Below are 16445 nucleotides of genomic sequence, written 5' to 3' on the forward strand. Positions count from 1 at the left end.
AGACAGGTTTAGTCCTTGTTTTGTAAATAAACTCCACGTGGGTGATCGTATGCACCTACTTTGCTCTGTGATGCAAAGATCCCTGATATTGTCCAAGACCAAGAAGTGGGCATGTAAATGGAGAGGTGAAGACAATCAGGTTGTGAACAAACATTGCACTATTGCAGCTGTAGAGCTGCTGGGATGTCAGATGTGTTTCTTGTCCCTGTGATCAGAGTAGCCACCTTTGGATGCTGTCACACAGGACTCTGTGCTGGTCTATTCTGCTGCCAGAGTGACTTGGTGGCAGAGAGATAGCTGGTGCAGTTGTGCTGAGTTGGGATGTTACTTTGGTTGTGTTCCAGACCCAACTTTTGTGGTCATATCGGTGCCAATATAGATTATGTTGCAGTAGCACTGCTCTGGTTTTGGTTTTTTGTGGGTTTTTCTTTGTTTTTTTGGTTTTTTTTGTTTGTTTTTTTGGGTTTTTGTTTGTTTGTTTGTTTTGTGGGATTTTGTTTGTTTTGTGTTTGTTGGTTGGTTTGTTTGTTTTGTGGGATTTTTTTGGGTTTTTTGGGGTTTTTTTCCCTTTTTTTTTTCCCTTTTAGTTTTGGAGGTGTATGCTGCATGTAGGGGAGAAGTTCAGGCAAACATCAATGTCAGTTTTTGGGAATTGAGAGTTGAAACACTTTGTACTGGTACATTTCATTATTTCTCTGAAATAACACCTAAACTGAAATCAAACTTCTTAAAGAGTCATGTGCTGGAAAGACCATTTTAAGGTGTAAACAGTGACTGAAAAACAGGGCATATGCAGTACACAGTGCACTTCACACCAAGGCCTTGAGGTGGAATGGTGGTGTGGCATTCTGCCACTTCTTCTGTTTATTTTATCTTTTCAAGCAGCTGTTGTTCCTTGGAAATATTTTAATTGTGTCCTTTTGAAGTATGATTTTGATGATTCGGCGATAGGTGGAAATAAGATGCTGTACCATATTGTGGCTGCCTGAATGGCTGAGTGGCTGTGCTGGTGGGAAAATGATGGAAGGATCAAGAAATGACTACTAAGTAGAATATCCCAGCTGTCCCAAGCACTGAGACTATAGCATATGATAGAGGCAAAACCCCTGTGTGTTGCAGAAAAGCACAGAACATAAAAGAAGTTATCACTTAAATGTATAAAATATAAGATAAATACACTTCTAAGAGATGTCTTATCTTTCCTTACATTGCTTCTCATTTGAGAATGGGAAGGAAAACTGTGATCAGGTTCCCAGCTCTTCAGTGTTTGCTTTGAGGAATATCTGGTTCTTTCTGCTGCATTGTGTGGGTGGAGTGCCCTGCTTTGTCCTCACCTATTTCCAGCCTGGTAGAGATGCCATGAAAAAGAAGGCTGAGGAGTCATTATGACCATCTCTGCCACCCTACCATTGTACTTCATGGAGATATTTTCCTTTATAATATGCTACTGTATAATATACTGAAAATTCTCATAGGAAAAAAATATCCCAACCAAAGCGCTGACATCTTTTATAGTTTCAAAACATTCCTTTGGGAGAGAGGGCATGACAGTTGTCAAACATCTCTTTATGGTGAATTCAGTGGCCTCAAAACAAAGTGAAAAGAACAGAAGGAGTGAATAAAATGTCTTTCCCCAGAAGGCTGCTATTTGCAAAGGAAGCTCTTGTAATATATTGCAGATATTAATCTCCTTTTAATACTGTGATGTGTTTAAGAAAAGAAAGGGAGAGATTTCCATTAGGGAAACTTGAGATCTACAGAATAATTTCCAGGAATGGAATATAAACCAGAAAACAAAGATATACATCTGATCTGCACAAAACTGAAATGGTTGGGAATGTTTTCAGAGTTTGTCATGTTATCACAGGAGATAATTTAGAAAAGAATCAAAAATATTTGTGTCTGATGGACAAATTTTAGAAGTAGTATTTTATTATTTATTTTGTAATGTAAATTCTTTTTTCTGCAGCAGGAGGTATTAGTGAATATCTTCATTAAATGTTACCATATAGCATTGTTGCAGAAACTAATTTTAATTTTATTTACCTTAATGAGGATGGCTTGAATAATATAAGCAGACATTGAAAAGGATGGGAGGCTTTCACTACCAGAATTTAGAAGAAATTTTAATTTTTTTTTTCCCTTTGTTTCTCCTGAACTACTTACACACTGTTTGCAGTTTGAAATTCCAAATGTTTCAGTGTCTGGTGAAAGGAAATCAAGCGACCCCGAAGGATAAAGGAGACTTGACTCAAAATTGAAAGCTTTTTGCTGTTTTTATCCAATGCATTTTTCCAAGACTTTACCTGTTTTAATCTGCAGGCAAGACATAATTGAAAAAGAGTGTGTTCCCATGGTTGTTTCATTAATCATGATGAAATAAGATTTACCAAAAAATTAATCCTCTTGTATTTGCTTAAAAGTTTTAAATATGTAAATGGGCAGTAAGCCTATTCTGGAGAACACAGAAGAGGTAATATTTTTATGACAGCTACCAAGGCAGCTCTATTAATTAGCCTTCTCCATTACAGCAGGAAAATACTGAGCAATTTGATTTTTTTTTTCCCATGGTATCTGCAAAAGAAGTGTATTGTGCACTTTGTCACAAGGATACTTACAAGCACAGGTGTTGTTTTAAAAATAATAATAAACAGAATTAGGCCTTTTTTTTTTCCTGGAAAACAGCATTGAAGTTTGTTATTGTTGAACAGAACATAATATGAAAATTCTTTATTTCTCCTTGTAACATGCAGTTTGAATTGTCAACTTTAGTTATTCTGATTGTTTTTCCTTAGCTGTTGTCTAAATGTTTAATGGTGAATATAATTTGTCTTTTGGAAATTGCATATCAAATTTATAGGCTCCTCTTCCTCCCATTGTGAAGCATAATTCTTGTGTGTGTGCTTTCTTGCAATATCAGGTAATTTGAAAGTCTGTTCCTTGGTATGGAACTTCTACTTTAGTAGAAGGGTAAGGCTCTGGAAACTCGTGGTGAGGTATTTGCAATGAGAGAATGAAATCCAGTGATTTTTGTTGTGTTAAATATCTTAATAAGATAAATATCACCAGTACAACATTTTTTTAAATTGGAAGATTGCTGCTTTAAAATTAGTGAAGAATTATATATATTATAAAGTATTATATTATAAAGTATTATGAAGTATTATTTATATTATAAAGAAAAACTGACGTCTTTTTCTTGCAAGGTGAAGAAGAGAACAGAATTATCCACAAAATGGCAGAAGAAAAGCAGATTCAACTTTAAAATTTTTCACAAGAGCTGTGTGATTCTTACCAGCATTGCATACCACTAGAGAGCTGTTAAAAGTTTGTTTAATTACAGGATTATCCAGGCCACAAGGCCTAGATAACTCATTTTTATTTTCCTTCAGAGGCTCTTGCTCCAAGACAGAGCTGCCTTCCTGGGTGCTTTGTGCAGGTAAAAGTTGCTGCTGTGTGTTTTGCTGGACGGTTGTGGCCTCTGCTCTTGTAAAATCCATAGGGATTTTCAAGGCATCTGGGAAGGGAGGAGCAGAAAGGATATCTTGTGGTTCTTCTATAATATCTATCTATATAGTATCTGTTTATATCTATGTTTGTGCACAGTAACTCCTCAGTGGCTCATCCAAACTTGCTACATGCAAGGTAAAGATCCTTCACACAATTTCGCAGCACATTTTAGCTTTTTTCCTTCTTGGTTGCAGAAATTGCTTATATTTTGCTTGATGAAGGAATATGGTTTACAAGACCCAGTTCTGGGTCATATTTTATGTGTATCTTGTCCTGTTACCCTCTTCAAAAGGCACAGAATATTAGAAGGTGTACTTTTTTTTGGGAATTTGTATTCTGTGGTCTGTATATGCTACCGTGTTTTCAGAAATTCCTCCCCTAAAGCTAAGAAGTCTAAAGAATTGGTGTAACTTCAGCCATTATCTTGGAAAGCAAATGTCATTTTGTCTATTTATTTTCTAATCTGACAGGAAAAGAAATCCTTTGATGTATTCCCTATATGCCATGTTAAGCAGGTCTTCTCTAAAGGAATCCTTGTTGTAGCAGCTCAGTGAACAATTCACATGATTTCAGAGATAGGGATAGAATATGTGGGTGAGTATTTTAAGTGATGGTTGGTAACCAGAGCTGGTGTCCTGGATAGGTGTGAATGGTGAAAGCATTAGAGTTAACACTGTATAAGATGATGTGAATGGTTCCCTTGTAAAGATAAATCATGGAAGTGAAGAAAACCCTGAGCAATCACTGGGGTTTTTTATTTACCCATCTCTTAGTCTTCAAGAAAAGGACAAGTGAAAATGTTCCCTGATGGGGATGATGAGGTGTGTTCTCTTTGCTCATCTCATTTACCTTGGTTGGTGTTTTATTTATGGTCTCAAGTGGGAAGTTGTGTCTCGCCTCAAGGCAAGTAGTTTCTGAGCAAATGGGAGTGACAGAAAGCACACAGGCCATGGCCACACAGGCAGCTCAGGTGTGCTGACATCTTACTGATTGTTGTGCCTGCCTGCAGCTCCACTCAGTTCTGCTGCAGTGATGTTAGACCTGTCATGCTATTGTGGTGGCATCCTCTTCTGTGCTTGGCAAAGTAACTCACCTGTGCTTAACAGGATCTATCCGTAATGATCAAGAGACCTGCAGGTAACAGTGGGTGCTGAAGCTTTCTCTTACTAGAGCTATTCCAGCTTTTTCATCAGCCTTTACCAGATGTTCTCTCCTTAGGGCAGAATTATCCAGTGCTTTGGTTCAGTTACCATTATTGCTGGCGTATTTGCCTTTGAGCTAGGGGCATTGCAAAGGAGGCCCTAGCCCTACAGACATCATCAACTCAATGTACCCTTGTTTGTAACTCTGAGCGTATTTGACTTGAGTGATTTTTGCCAATTTCTGCATGGTCATTTGCTCTGTTGAATGTTCTTTCTTCCGTGGCCAAGTATAGAAGAGTCCTCTCTGAGGTACAGCCATGTAGGGCTTTAGCACAGATATTTTGCCTCCCTGATGTGCACATCCTGTGTCTGCCTGAGGACACCATGGATGGTAGGACTTTGTTGCAATCAGCTTCAGGGGAAAGCAATTTTTATAATGAGCTATGAGTGCTTATACCTTGAATTTTGTGAGGTGGAAAGTGGTTTTGTGAGATGAGACGTCAGGGCTAAGCAGAGAAATCATGGAGTTCTTGTGCCTTATCTGTTGGATGGTGATGATATTTCCCCTCAACTGTTACAGCACTTGGCTTACATCTGCCCCAGTGCACTGCTGCTATTTCAGTGGTGTAGAGGAAAGGTTCTTGGGGATTGCAAGAAGACAGTGGGAAATCAGAGGAAAATGTGCAGAGCAAACAGCTGAGAAGGGAATGCTGAGGGAGAAGTCTTGGAATAGCGTAGTTTGTCCAGGTGGATGATGACAGGTACTTCAGCACTGACTATCCTAGCCAGAGACACCTGATTTTAAGTACTGACATAAGGTGGAGCAAACATCCATATCAAGGTTAGCTGACAGCACATGTGCTTCCTGATGTATTCCATGTTTTTATGCAGGGGCCATTAATTCTACAGTATTCCTGGGGTCTGTGTGTCTGGGTATGATCTCACACTTAACACATGAAGGGAGGAAGTGGGAAAAATCCTAACACTTGGACAGAAGAGCCTGTGTTTATTTGCTCTGTTTAGTTTTCAAACAATTTGTCACTCTGGAGGCTCTTGACTGCGTGTCTTAGAGTGTGTCTGGCTCAGTTAGTCTTTACCAAAAGGGTCCAGCTCCCCAAAGCCACTGCATGTCTCACTAATGTTACTCAAGAAGACTGGTGAAAGGATGATAGTAGGAATTGGTTTGTCTGCTGAGAGATTGCAAAAGGCTGCACAGTAAATTGAGAATGGTGAAAGGGAGGGGAAGTGTAAAACATAAAGCCAGTATAGTGCTTTCAGAGAGAAACTGAAAATTGAATGATGTGACTTAGCAGTAAGAAGAGCGAATTCTTCTCTGAAGAACTGCAAGCTCACTGTATATAGCAGAGAAAAATTAGTTTGAAGTGTAGAAGGGGGCAGTGAGACTGCAGAGTCATTAAGTCATGTTTTCTGCAGCTCCCATGATACTGGGCTCTGTTCAGCAGAGTGAGCTGCTGGAGACAGACTGAGCAGCAGAACTGTGCCCCTGGTGCAAATGTCCCATGTCCACATAGCCGGCAAGAGAGTTTTCAGCCCTTGTAGTGTGAGGTGTATGTACCTAACTTTAGGGACTGGTATAGCACCTAGGAAGTGATTTATGCTTGCAGTGTGCTCTTACAGCTTGTTGGCTTACCACACCTCTGTGAAGCGCATGCAGGTGATTCTGCCTGTGGTTTGACATTGATGCTTCTGAGGAAATTGCAGACACTAGGCTTTGCATAGAAAGGATTCGGCATCCAAAGTCCTTTTCTTGTTGTGCTGTCCTCTGCATTGCTCTGTTAATGATCTTACTGCTGCTTTTTGAAACCTGTAATTAGAGTGGGCTTTTTGATTGATGGGAACCAGCATTAAGGGATTAATAGAGTAGAACTGAATATTTTGTGATCCTTGAAGTGTCAACATCAGCATGCATCGGCACATTGCTGATTAGCTTGATTTAGTAGCTGGCAGCCAGCACAAGGCTTTTTCCTGAGATCGTGTGCACTTCAGCCACTGCAGAGGGACTTGGTGTCAGAGTTACTATGCTACAGGATTAAAAAAAAAAAGAGAAATCCGTGGCTCCGTGCCTCTTCCATATCAATTGACACAGCAGAGGGCTCAGATCAGTGGTGCTCTTGGTTTCAGCTCAGAGTGGAAGGGGTAGTTCTCGTTCAGTGGCAGTCTTGTGCTTGTAGAAACCAGTGTTCAGAAAATAATTTTAGAACCTACTATAATTGAATGGGATGTTGAATTTTTAATATGTTTGCTCTTTAGATGTTTGTGTCCTGGTTAACTTTCATTTTCCACCCACTTTCCGTTATTCTTAAAAAAATAGTTTATGTAGTTACTTGGAGTGTGTGTGTATATATATATATATACACATATATATATATATATACACATATATATATATATATATATATATATATATATATATATACACAAATACATGCTAACACATCTATCCATGCACACCCAAATACTGAGGACCTGAACTTGTGTACTTATAAACAGTCTGCTCTCCTGCACGTTGATCCTGAATATAGTGACTTCAAGTGGTCTTTGCCTGTGTGGTTAGGTTAACATTGCACCACCTTCCCCCTCTTAAACCAACACGTTGTCTAGAATTTTGACAAGTGTATTCTAATTTATTTAATGCTGCAGCTGTGCTTGCCTGCTCACAAGTGCTTTCCTTGTATCTTTTGGAAAAAAAAAAAAAAAAAGGCTGTCAAAGAGATTATTCCAGAACCAAAAAGTGTTAGTGGAAATGTTGCATGGGATCCCTTCAGCCCTGTGCTTGGTATGTCTTGATTTTACGTGTGGTTATGTGATAAGACCCACGGAGGTTAGCAGGGCTGTTTAAGTGGTGGAGGGACTATTTTCATGAATCACAGCTTGCTGTGCTGCAGTCTAGTTTCCTGTTTTTTGCTTACAGAATTGTGGCCATCTTAGGGCTATTGGGGCAGTTTTCTGAATATCTGCTTTGTGTGACCAGTCCCTATTAAATCAAATTCCCCATTTTGAACTCCTTGAATGTTTGAAAATCTCTGTTCTGAAAAAAAAAGCTTAAGATGAATTATATATGTAGCATTTTGAAATGTACCTAGACAAGTTGTAAGCTCAGCACCTATAATTACAGTGTTCCAATCCTGAATAGAGGGTTTCAAAAGAAGATAACATTCAAAGCTACTCATTAATTGTGTTACTGAGCGTCAGCCCTTTTAATAAAAGAAAAAGTGCATTCTTCCTTCACTGTAATACAAATACAATAGAGATAATGTCACTTCCGAAGGAAGGATGATTTAGAACTAGAGTGATGCTTGTGCCTACTAATTAAAAGTTAATAAATCTGTAAAAAATGGGATTTCTAAGCCAGATTTGAAGGAGTTTGCCATTGTTACTTGTAATGCAGGTCCCTCTGGTAAGGCACACAGAAAGCCCTGTGTGTCCTTGCCTTCCCCTGTTAACCTTTTGAGTGGGTAATGTCATTAATGTGCTGTTTCTGTGATGCCACTCTCTTTCATATATGGTCTAGGAGGCCACCAAGGACTTTGTATTTATGTATTTTATTCAGAATTTAAACACCCTATTTACTTCAAAGGTTTTAAAATGAATTCTAAGTTCTGTGCACTTCCACATGTGTTTCTAGTATGGCTGTAGAAATAGACAGAGTGCTGGTCAGCCCTCGCAGCTCAGACAGTGCCTCTTTTGTCATGCTGCAGCACAAAATGTTACACAGATTCTTAATGCACTCGACCTCAGTCACATCAGATGATGTATCACAGAGCAAAAAAGGCTGTTAAAGGAACCTTTTAACATTGCTGAGTCAAATGGCTCATTTCAGGAAACACTGGAAAAAGGGGTGTTTGTGCAGTCTTTGTGGCAGCCTTCTGCATACATATTACAAAGCAGTCTTTAATTATGGGATCACATTATTGCTTGTTTCTGCAGCACTCTTGCCTCATTAAGCACATGTTCCTCCATTTGGGAACAGCCACCCGGTTTTTGCTTTTGCTTTTCTCCTGTATCTTCAGAACATGTCTTAATTCTTTCTGTTTTCTGCAAACTCTGTAAGACTGCCCTGAAAATACTGACTTTTCTGTATCAGTCATTCTTATATTATCTTCGGTTTAGGAATTCATATATTCGAGCCCTGCAGTGAATGGGAGGGCACTTCCACTGTAGAGGTGGAAAAAATAATTTACATGTAGGTAACCAGTGGAAGCTGCTTGGGGTCACTGTGGAGTCATGAGCACTGTGCTCTGGCTCTGTGTGAGTAATTTGGGCATGGAGAAGGGGTTGGTTACCAGAACCTGGCTAGAGGCTGGGAATGACACAGTTGTCTAAACTGTGCATCAGGAAACTGGAGTTTTGACTGTTCAGAAAAGTTAATTCTTTAACTTTTTCTTTTCTGGTATGGCAGAGTATTTTTACTTTATTCAAGATTAATATATCAACCTATTTGAGTATTAAAAGCCTAGGTTACCACAAATTGAATTGATTCATTATCTAATTAAAATAAGATTCCCCAAAGAAATCCTTCCTGTGACTGCATATGACATGTAGAAACTCCAGAACTCTCATTGATTTCTGATACGAATGTCTTAAATTGAACTTGATTTTTGGAAGTGAGTGTCACTCTTCTCTGTATTATTGAAGCTTTGCATTTTATTCTTTGATTTGCTGTTTGTTGAAAGGAAGCTGTCTATGGTGGTATTGAAAGAGGGGTTTTTTTAACTATTAAACCTTAACCAGTGCTGCTCCTTGACTTTTCAAAGTTGTGTAGCTGCCATGAGCCTGTTTGAGAGCTCTTAGCATCATCTGAGACTGTGATAGATGCCATCTGACTTGAGGTCTGTAAATGCTTCTAAAGACTTATATGGAACTTGCAATAAATCACTTAATTTCTCTGTGCCTCAGTAACTCTTCTGTGCTGGGATAACTAATCCTTTGCTGTATGGTGCTAGAATAGGGAAGGTGAAGATTATAGGCTAGGAGGTGTTGGGACATTAAAATAGTAGGAGCCTGTAAAGGGGAAGGGAGGCTGTTCATTTAGTACTTCCTCTTGAAAAGTTGTGATTGGCAGGGCTGAAGTGTGATGATGTGGTTGGGAAGTGGTGGTCAGTCGTGAAGCTCCAATTGACTTTGTGGGTTCAGGACCACATGTGAGAGTAACAGAAAAAATGCTTGAGGACTTTTTTAGGAACATGTAGAGTCTCAGCAAAAGAAAGCAAAGATACTTCTCAAGCATGTTTTCATCACTATGGAGAAAAGAATAACTCACTTTGTGGTTTCCCAGCACAAGTGTCCACGATGGATCCTTAACTCCTGTGAACTGGTGGCATTTCCTTAAATTTTTATAGAGCTATGCTGACCTGTCCTAGCTAGGAGTCAGGCCTTTGAGTGTGAAATCTGATGGAAGAAGAAAAAAATTTCAGGTAATTCTTTTCCTCACAGAAAGCTTCTGACCATGTCAACTCTTACAGTGTTGATGTCAATAAATTGAACAATTTTGAGAGCAGATACTAAGAGGCTTTGGTTTAATGTTACTTGCAACTGGATAAACTGAATAAACTCCTGGGAATCAGAACTGCTATGAGGAAGACATTGCCTGTGAATGAGTATGGGGAACAATTAAAAATTTGCAGGCTCTTACTAACAGAAGTACCTTGTCGTGAGGATAAAGGAATTACTCGACTAGGAGGAATGGTAACAACACTGATCTCTCTTCAAAGTCAGGGTTTTTTGTTAGTTACATGTTGTCTTGCACTGTCGGTACCCTTGCAGTGTTTTGAGTTGCACCCTTGAAAATGTGTTCAAACATTAAAAGAATGGATAACGGGATCATCTAGAAAACCAAACAGAAGCTCTGAGGCTCTTTCACTGCAGAAATGCCAACAGCGCTCGCTGTATTCTTTGTGTGAATTCCTGTCCCTGAGACTGGCAGATTAAAGTTGAAAGGGTATGTGCTCCTGGAAAACTAGGCTCTTGGCTTCCATTAAAAGTGTTCAATGTGTATCTACTCCCTTTTTGCACAGCAGGGAAGGTGCCCTACAGATCTGTTGTGTTACTGCTGCTTCAGTTCTGAGCCACAGATCATTTCTCATGTGTAAACAGTCTTAGATATTCTGGGGGTTTTAGAACTCATTAAATGTTCCATTTCACTAGAAGTGGTAGGAGAGGCTATCAAAAAGTACCATAGCAGAAGAGGAATGGTCTTAGGTCAGTTAGAGATAAAGTGAGCATTGAAATTTGTCTTTTTCAGGAAATGGAAGATTATTCTGGTCTTTCTTCGCAGAGACTGCCATGAGCAGGCTGCTGAGCCAGTAGGCTTCAAATGTGAACCCCAGTCCAAAATGTCATTTAGCTGAGTGTACCTTCAGGGCCAAGGCCTTCAGAGTGCAGCCACAGACAGCTCCTGCAGCGCAGCTTCATGGCCTGTGGGCAGGTGAACAGCCAAAATCTTGGGCTGTCCATTATCTTCAGTGAGCAGATCAAGGAACGGTAAATGCACAGGGCTGGAAGGAATTGTAAGAGATACAATGCAGATCTTGGTGGTGGCAGCAGGTTCCCATCAGAGGATATCTCCATCCTGTTAACCTGGTTCTTTTTTGCTGTCCAGTGAAGGCAACTGACAGCTTCAGAGGGTTCCTAATTTAGTTGGATTAGCCTAAATCGCCTTTGCAAGTCTTTCAGACATGTTGAACAACTGCTAGCTTTATACTTTGTAGGATTATCTCCTGGGCTAAGGCATGTCTGTGTGTCAGACAACACTTAGCAGTATGAGGCTGATGGCTCTGACAGAAGAGCTCTGGAGAACCTGTTAGGAGCAACCTCTTCAGTGGAGGCTGAATATTCAATTGTTCACCTTGCTATTACTGTGGGGTGTGACTTGCCTCCACCTAGGAGCCAGCACAGCAGAGAGGAATGTGGGCTTGCACTGGCTGAGCAGTGTTATGTACCTGGGCTCAGCCTGTTGGGTTTCAGATATGTTGGTGGATGAAGCTCTGTGTGGAAACATTTCCTTTTTGCTGCCTCTGCTGCAGCACTTTAGATCAGTGAGCTCCATGGCACTGATTTTGGATGATTTTGAATGTGATTAAATACTTGTGAAGTCTCTCAGCTCAGTGTTTTTCTGGCTGCTCACACAAAGCATTGCAAGAAAGTGAGCCTCAGGCTCACTAGCCCTACCCCCCTGAGCACACATTCAACCACCTCCCCCCCCCCCAAGAATATAGGATATATGTGCTGCCCTTTTCCAGTATATATGCTATATTGTAGCAGAAAGGTAGGTCAGACCACTTTGTTTTGGTTGGTTCTTTACGGAAGTAGATTTGCTGATGTGGACCATCTGTCTTTCAGATATTTATAACTAATTCACAGTTTGTTTTGGGAGCCTGAGTTAGGCTGACAGGTCTCCCAATTCCCTGTGTGGTTATCATCCTCTTTGCTTTTTATGGTGGTTGGTGGTTCTGTGCTTTGTTTTAGGCGGTGTTTTAGGTCTTCCCTCATTTCCTGTGAGTTCACTGTGTCAGTGGTTTCATCTATTAGTGAGTGTTGCTTTCAGTCTGTTGATTGCTGTTTTTTTAATGATAAAAAATTTTTAGTAAGATTTCATTTCAAGTTGACTTTCGTGCATAATTGCCTTCTTTAAACATATTTCTGTGGTCAACACTGTAGTCAGTTGATGTCCCACCTTTGTTTTACCATAAAATAAGTTTTCTCTGTATTTTTATTCCACTTCTAGCACTTTTCTGCATTTTGGCCTCCTCTGAAGCCTTACTGACCTCTGTGGAGTTGCTTAAAATCTGTCTTTTTTTCTTTGAGATTCACTGCCCTTAATCTGCTCTACTTGTTCCTTCCTTATATTTGAACAGTTGATGTTGTCATTTCATCATCCCCATTACCCAACCCATCTTCCACCTTCAGATTTCCAAACAGTTTCTCCCTTTTATCCAAACCAGCTCCATCTTCTGAAGTGAACTGTCCCCAGGGTGTTGGAAGATGTATCCAGTTATGCCAATGTATTTTTTTTGATAAGCTGAGCTATCATTATAGTATGTGCCCATCTCTTGGGGCAGGTGTATACTGGACGGTGGAAAACACTGGATAACTTTAATTTCCTGTGGGATCTTACTGGAAAGCAGTTAGTGAAAGACTTTGGTAGCCAGAGCTGTCAGTGTGGCTCCTTGCAGGAGCACCAACTTCACATAAAAGCTGACACATTAGGAAATGCCACTATAGTTGCAGGAAAATGGTAGATAGTTTTGTTCAGTGTAGACTTTAAAGACAGCTCCTGATTTTATCATCCAGCAAGTATTCAGAAGTCAAAATGCCAACGTGTCGCGGTGCTAATCTTGTTTTCTCTGAGTCAAGCAGTTGGCATGGTATTTTATTAGTAGTCTTTTCCAGAATATGTCCCCTGTTCACCACAGGCTGCATGAGTCAGGGCTGTGATTTGGAAAATCTTGATGTTTTTAAAGCGGAGTTAACCGAGTGAAACTGTAGCAGGAGTGTAAATGGGTGTCTGATTGGTGTTTCATGGCCATTTTAACAACCAGTCTGTTTCCCTTTTATTGTGACCACAGATAGAAAGATGAGTCTGGAGTCTCTAAGGAGTAAATAATTGTGGACCAAGCTGTAAAAATACTGGAAATTCTGCTTGCTGGAGGTGCTGGAGTTGTGTGCTTGTCCATCATTTGCTCCTCAGAAGCTTGAGAAAAGGGATCCTGCTGGTACCGTCTCTCCTTGTCTCTTGGTTTGGATGTGAACTGGGGAGCTCCTCAGAGGTTGGAGGGTGCTGAATGGGTTTTTGCTCAAGAGGGGAGTATTATGTATGAGTTGTTACCTGGTGGTGTTTTGCTGACCATTACTAACAGTGTCTGGATGAGTAGCATTTTCCTAAAGAATGCTCAGTCTTTGGTGCATGGCTCTGCACCTGGGGGTGGTACCTTAGATAAATATCATTTAGTGAGTCTAACCGGCTTACAGCTGATTTTCTTCTCAGACATATGGAATTAACCAAAGATAATAAGATCCATGCCTGGCCAGTATATTGTAAGAACTGACTTTTCATTTGCTGGTGTTGAGAGGAAAGAGGAAATAGTTGAGCTTGACTTCCCTTCTTCTCTTCTCCTGGCTACACCTCCATCTTCATCCTCAGTTATGACAGCAGTGTGCTGTGGAGACTTAAGTCTTTTTCTGCTTTTGGAAAGTTCTTCCATGCTTAAAAGAAGGAGGGAAGGATGGGATCCTTGCTTTCTGCTCATGATTCAGCTGCTGATTCCTGTTAACTTTGGCAAGACATTGAGTCTGTCCTTCGCTACCTTTCTGTGAAAGTAAATATTTTTCTTCTCTAGCTTTGGTGAAGTCAGAGATGAGACTCCCACTGCTTTCAGTGACACCCCCTATGCTTATGGATACAGAGAGACATAGTAAAGTTCCCTAAAAGTACAAGGTCCTTTTATTCCTGCTGACTTTTATCTTCTCCCTGTCTTTCCCTTGTGAAGCAATGAGTATCTTAAATAGCTTTGTCCAGCTGTGAGTTTTGTTACCCACATGTTGCAGAAGTTAGTTCTGTAGGTAGCGTTTGTGTTGATTGAAGATGATAGGCTGGAAAATGATCCATTTGTTGGCTGTTGACATGAAGCTGGGTAGGGAAGTCTGTACTTCTTCCTTCTCAGGCAATTCAATCCAATTTGTAAATGCCAACAAGTTTGCAGTTGATAGGTGCTTCTCCCTTGCCTAGCCATTCCCAGGATTTGCAAAGCAGTAATTAGTCCTTGTTTATGCTATTGTGATGATATTATACCCATTGTTAGATGTTTAGCAACTCAGGCACAAGGCAGTTAAGGAGATGCCCAGGCTCCTGCTGTAAAGCAGCTGTAGCACCAGAGAATTCTCTGTGACTGCTCCACAGCGCTTCCCTGCTGCAGATTTTCTGTGGTATATGATACCACGTTACCTGATACTGAATTAATAGGTCCCATCAGTCTGGTCTGCAGCTTGTAAGCACATCGTTTGTTACTGTGCAGTGTAACTGTGGGATTCCTGTCAACAAGGAAGCTTTTGGCAAATTAGGTTGTATTATCTGCATCGTTTGCTTGCTGACTCCTTGTACTTAGGGCTGTTGCTGTTAGCGTCTTTTCTAATTTTTGGCAAATCACCCCCAATGAATCTAGATACATGAAAGGTGTTCTGCCCTCAGATCATCTTGTTTCTGTAAAGAAGGAAGGGATTTAATTGTTTCAATGAAACTCTGATCCTAACAGACACCATAATGTAGCCTGTGCTTCAGAGGATTTAGCTTTTCCATGGATATTCACTTTATATACAAAAACAGGCATTCTGGAGGCCTGGGCTCTTTGGTAAGATGTGGTCTGATGCAAATCAAGGCATGGAAGCTATAATGGCAAGAGAGGTTCTAGCCACTGAAAAAGAGCATTTGGTGTGACTTTGTGCATGTTACTAAAAGCAGAGAAGGAAGGCATTTTCTTAGCAACATGTTGCAATTCATGAGTCTTTAATTCATATAATGAAAACAAAGCTTTTCCCTTTAACAGCTGCCACTAACTGAGAGCTTTTCTTTTGTTTCAGATTGTGGAAACCTGAAATAAAATATCCCGTGACTGACAAGGTGACAACAACACCGCAAGGTGGGTTCTCTGTTTTTGTTGGTCTCATATCAGTCATTCCAGGGCTCTGGAAATGCTGCATCTTAACTTTACTGGGATGGATTGCCTAATCAATCTCTGGGGCTTGTTCAAACAAACCCAAATAGTTTGACAGGACTCCTCCTATGCCTGCATGTACATTAATTATGTATTGTAATGGTGTTTTAAACCAAGGGAATACGTACATTTTCTGTGCTGCATGGTGAAGGTGTTTATGGCACAGATGTGGAAACAAATGAAAATAAAAACACATTTGGGGTTTTTGCCAACTTTTTTGTGTAGACATATTTTCTGTAGGAAATTTCCTCTTGTCATTGTGAGTTGAGCTATCCAAAAGCTGCTGCTGCTGAGCACAAGCACTGCAAGTTGAATCTGTGACGTGGCATTTTTTTCTTTTCACACTTCAAATTTAGAGTTCACAGTTAGCAAAAACTTCCCTGCAACATGTGCTGATCACTTGTGTGTTAGTCACCACATGCTCACCTTGTCTGAAGATTCGTTGCTCTGTTTTGTTGAAATGTTTTATTGAGGTTCTTTATAGGATATGCACATTTGCAACACAGCCCAGATGCAGAGAGATGCTGATCCCAGGATTTCCCACTTGCATCCCTGGTATTATCTGTTCAGAGAGGAGTTTGTGTAATGGGTGTAGACAGCTTTTAGTTATTTGAATTACTGAAGTGAAAAGCACAGAGAGCTGGTAAATACCATTTTCACTTTGTCCATTGGTTATTTGAAGAAGAATTACTTGATCATTCTTCTTCCAAGAAAAGTTAAGTTTTCAAGCACCTGGTTTATCTGGTGACACTGCACAGCCATGATGAAGTTGGATTTTGTTCTTGGGTTTGGTTTTTACCTTTTCTGTAGTTGGCTCTTTTCTGTCTAGGGTGGAGAACGGAATAAAAACTGGGACATGCGTTGCCTGTATCTGCGTGCTGGGGGTGGTTCTGGTGACAATAATGCTGCTCTTACTGCAGTCTCACATTTCTCTTTTGAAGGTCATAGTTTTTTCTTTTGTGTGAAGGCGTGAGTCTTTCTGGAGGATGTGTCCACAGCCAGAGAGTGAGCAGCAGTATTTCAGTGCAGAGCAGCAGTCTCTCTGCTGGGTATTTCAGAGTGTGTT

The 16445-nt window shown here is 40.3% G+C and overlaps 1 protein-coding gene across 44 annotated transcripts in view; it reads left to right on the plus strand.

Annotated features, from left to right (window-relative positions):
- The window catches only part of MAP2 (microtubule associated protein 2), a 225994-nt gene that overhangs the window by 33633 nt on the left and 175916 nt on the right, over window positions 1-16445 (plus strand). For all 44 annotated transcript variants that reach the window (XM_038143129.1, XM_038143130.1, XM_038143125.1 and 41 more), the window contains exon 2: window positions 15246-15304. The gene's annotated coding sequence lies outside the window, so the exon portion shown is untranslated. The remainder of the gene's footprint in view (window positions 1-15245; window positions 15305-16445) is intronic.

This window comes from Motacilla alba, chromosome 7, assembly GCF_015832195.1.
Source record: "Motacilla alba alba isolate MOTALB_02 chromosome 7, Motacilla_alba_V1.0_pri, whole genome shotgun sequence".
Taxonomy (NCBI): domain Eukaryota; kingdom Metazoa; phylum Chordata; class Aves; order Passeriformes; family Motacillidae; genus Motacilla; species Motacilla alba.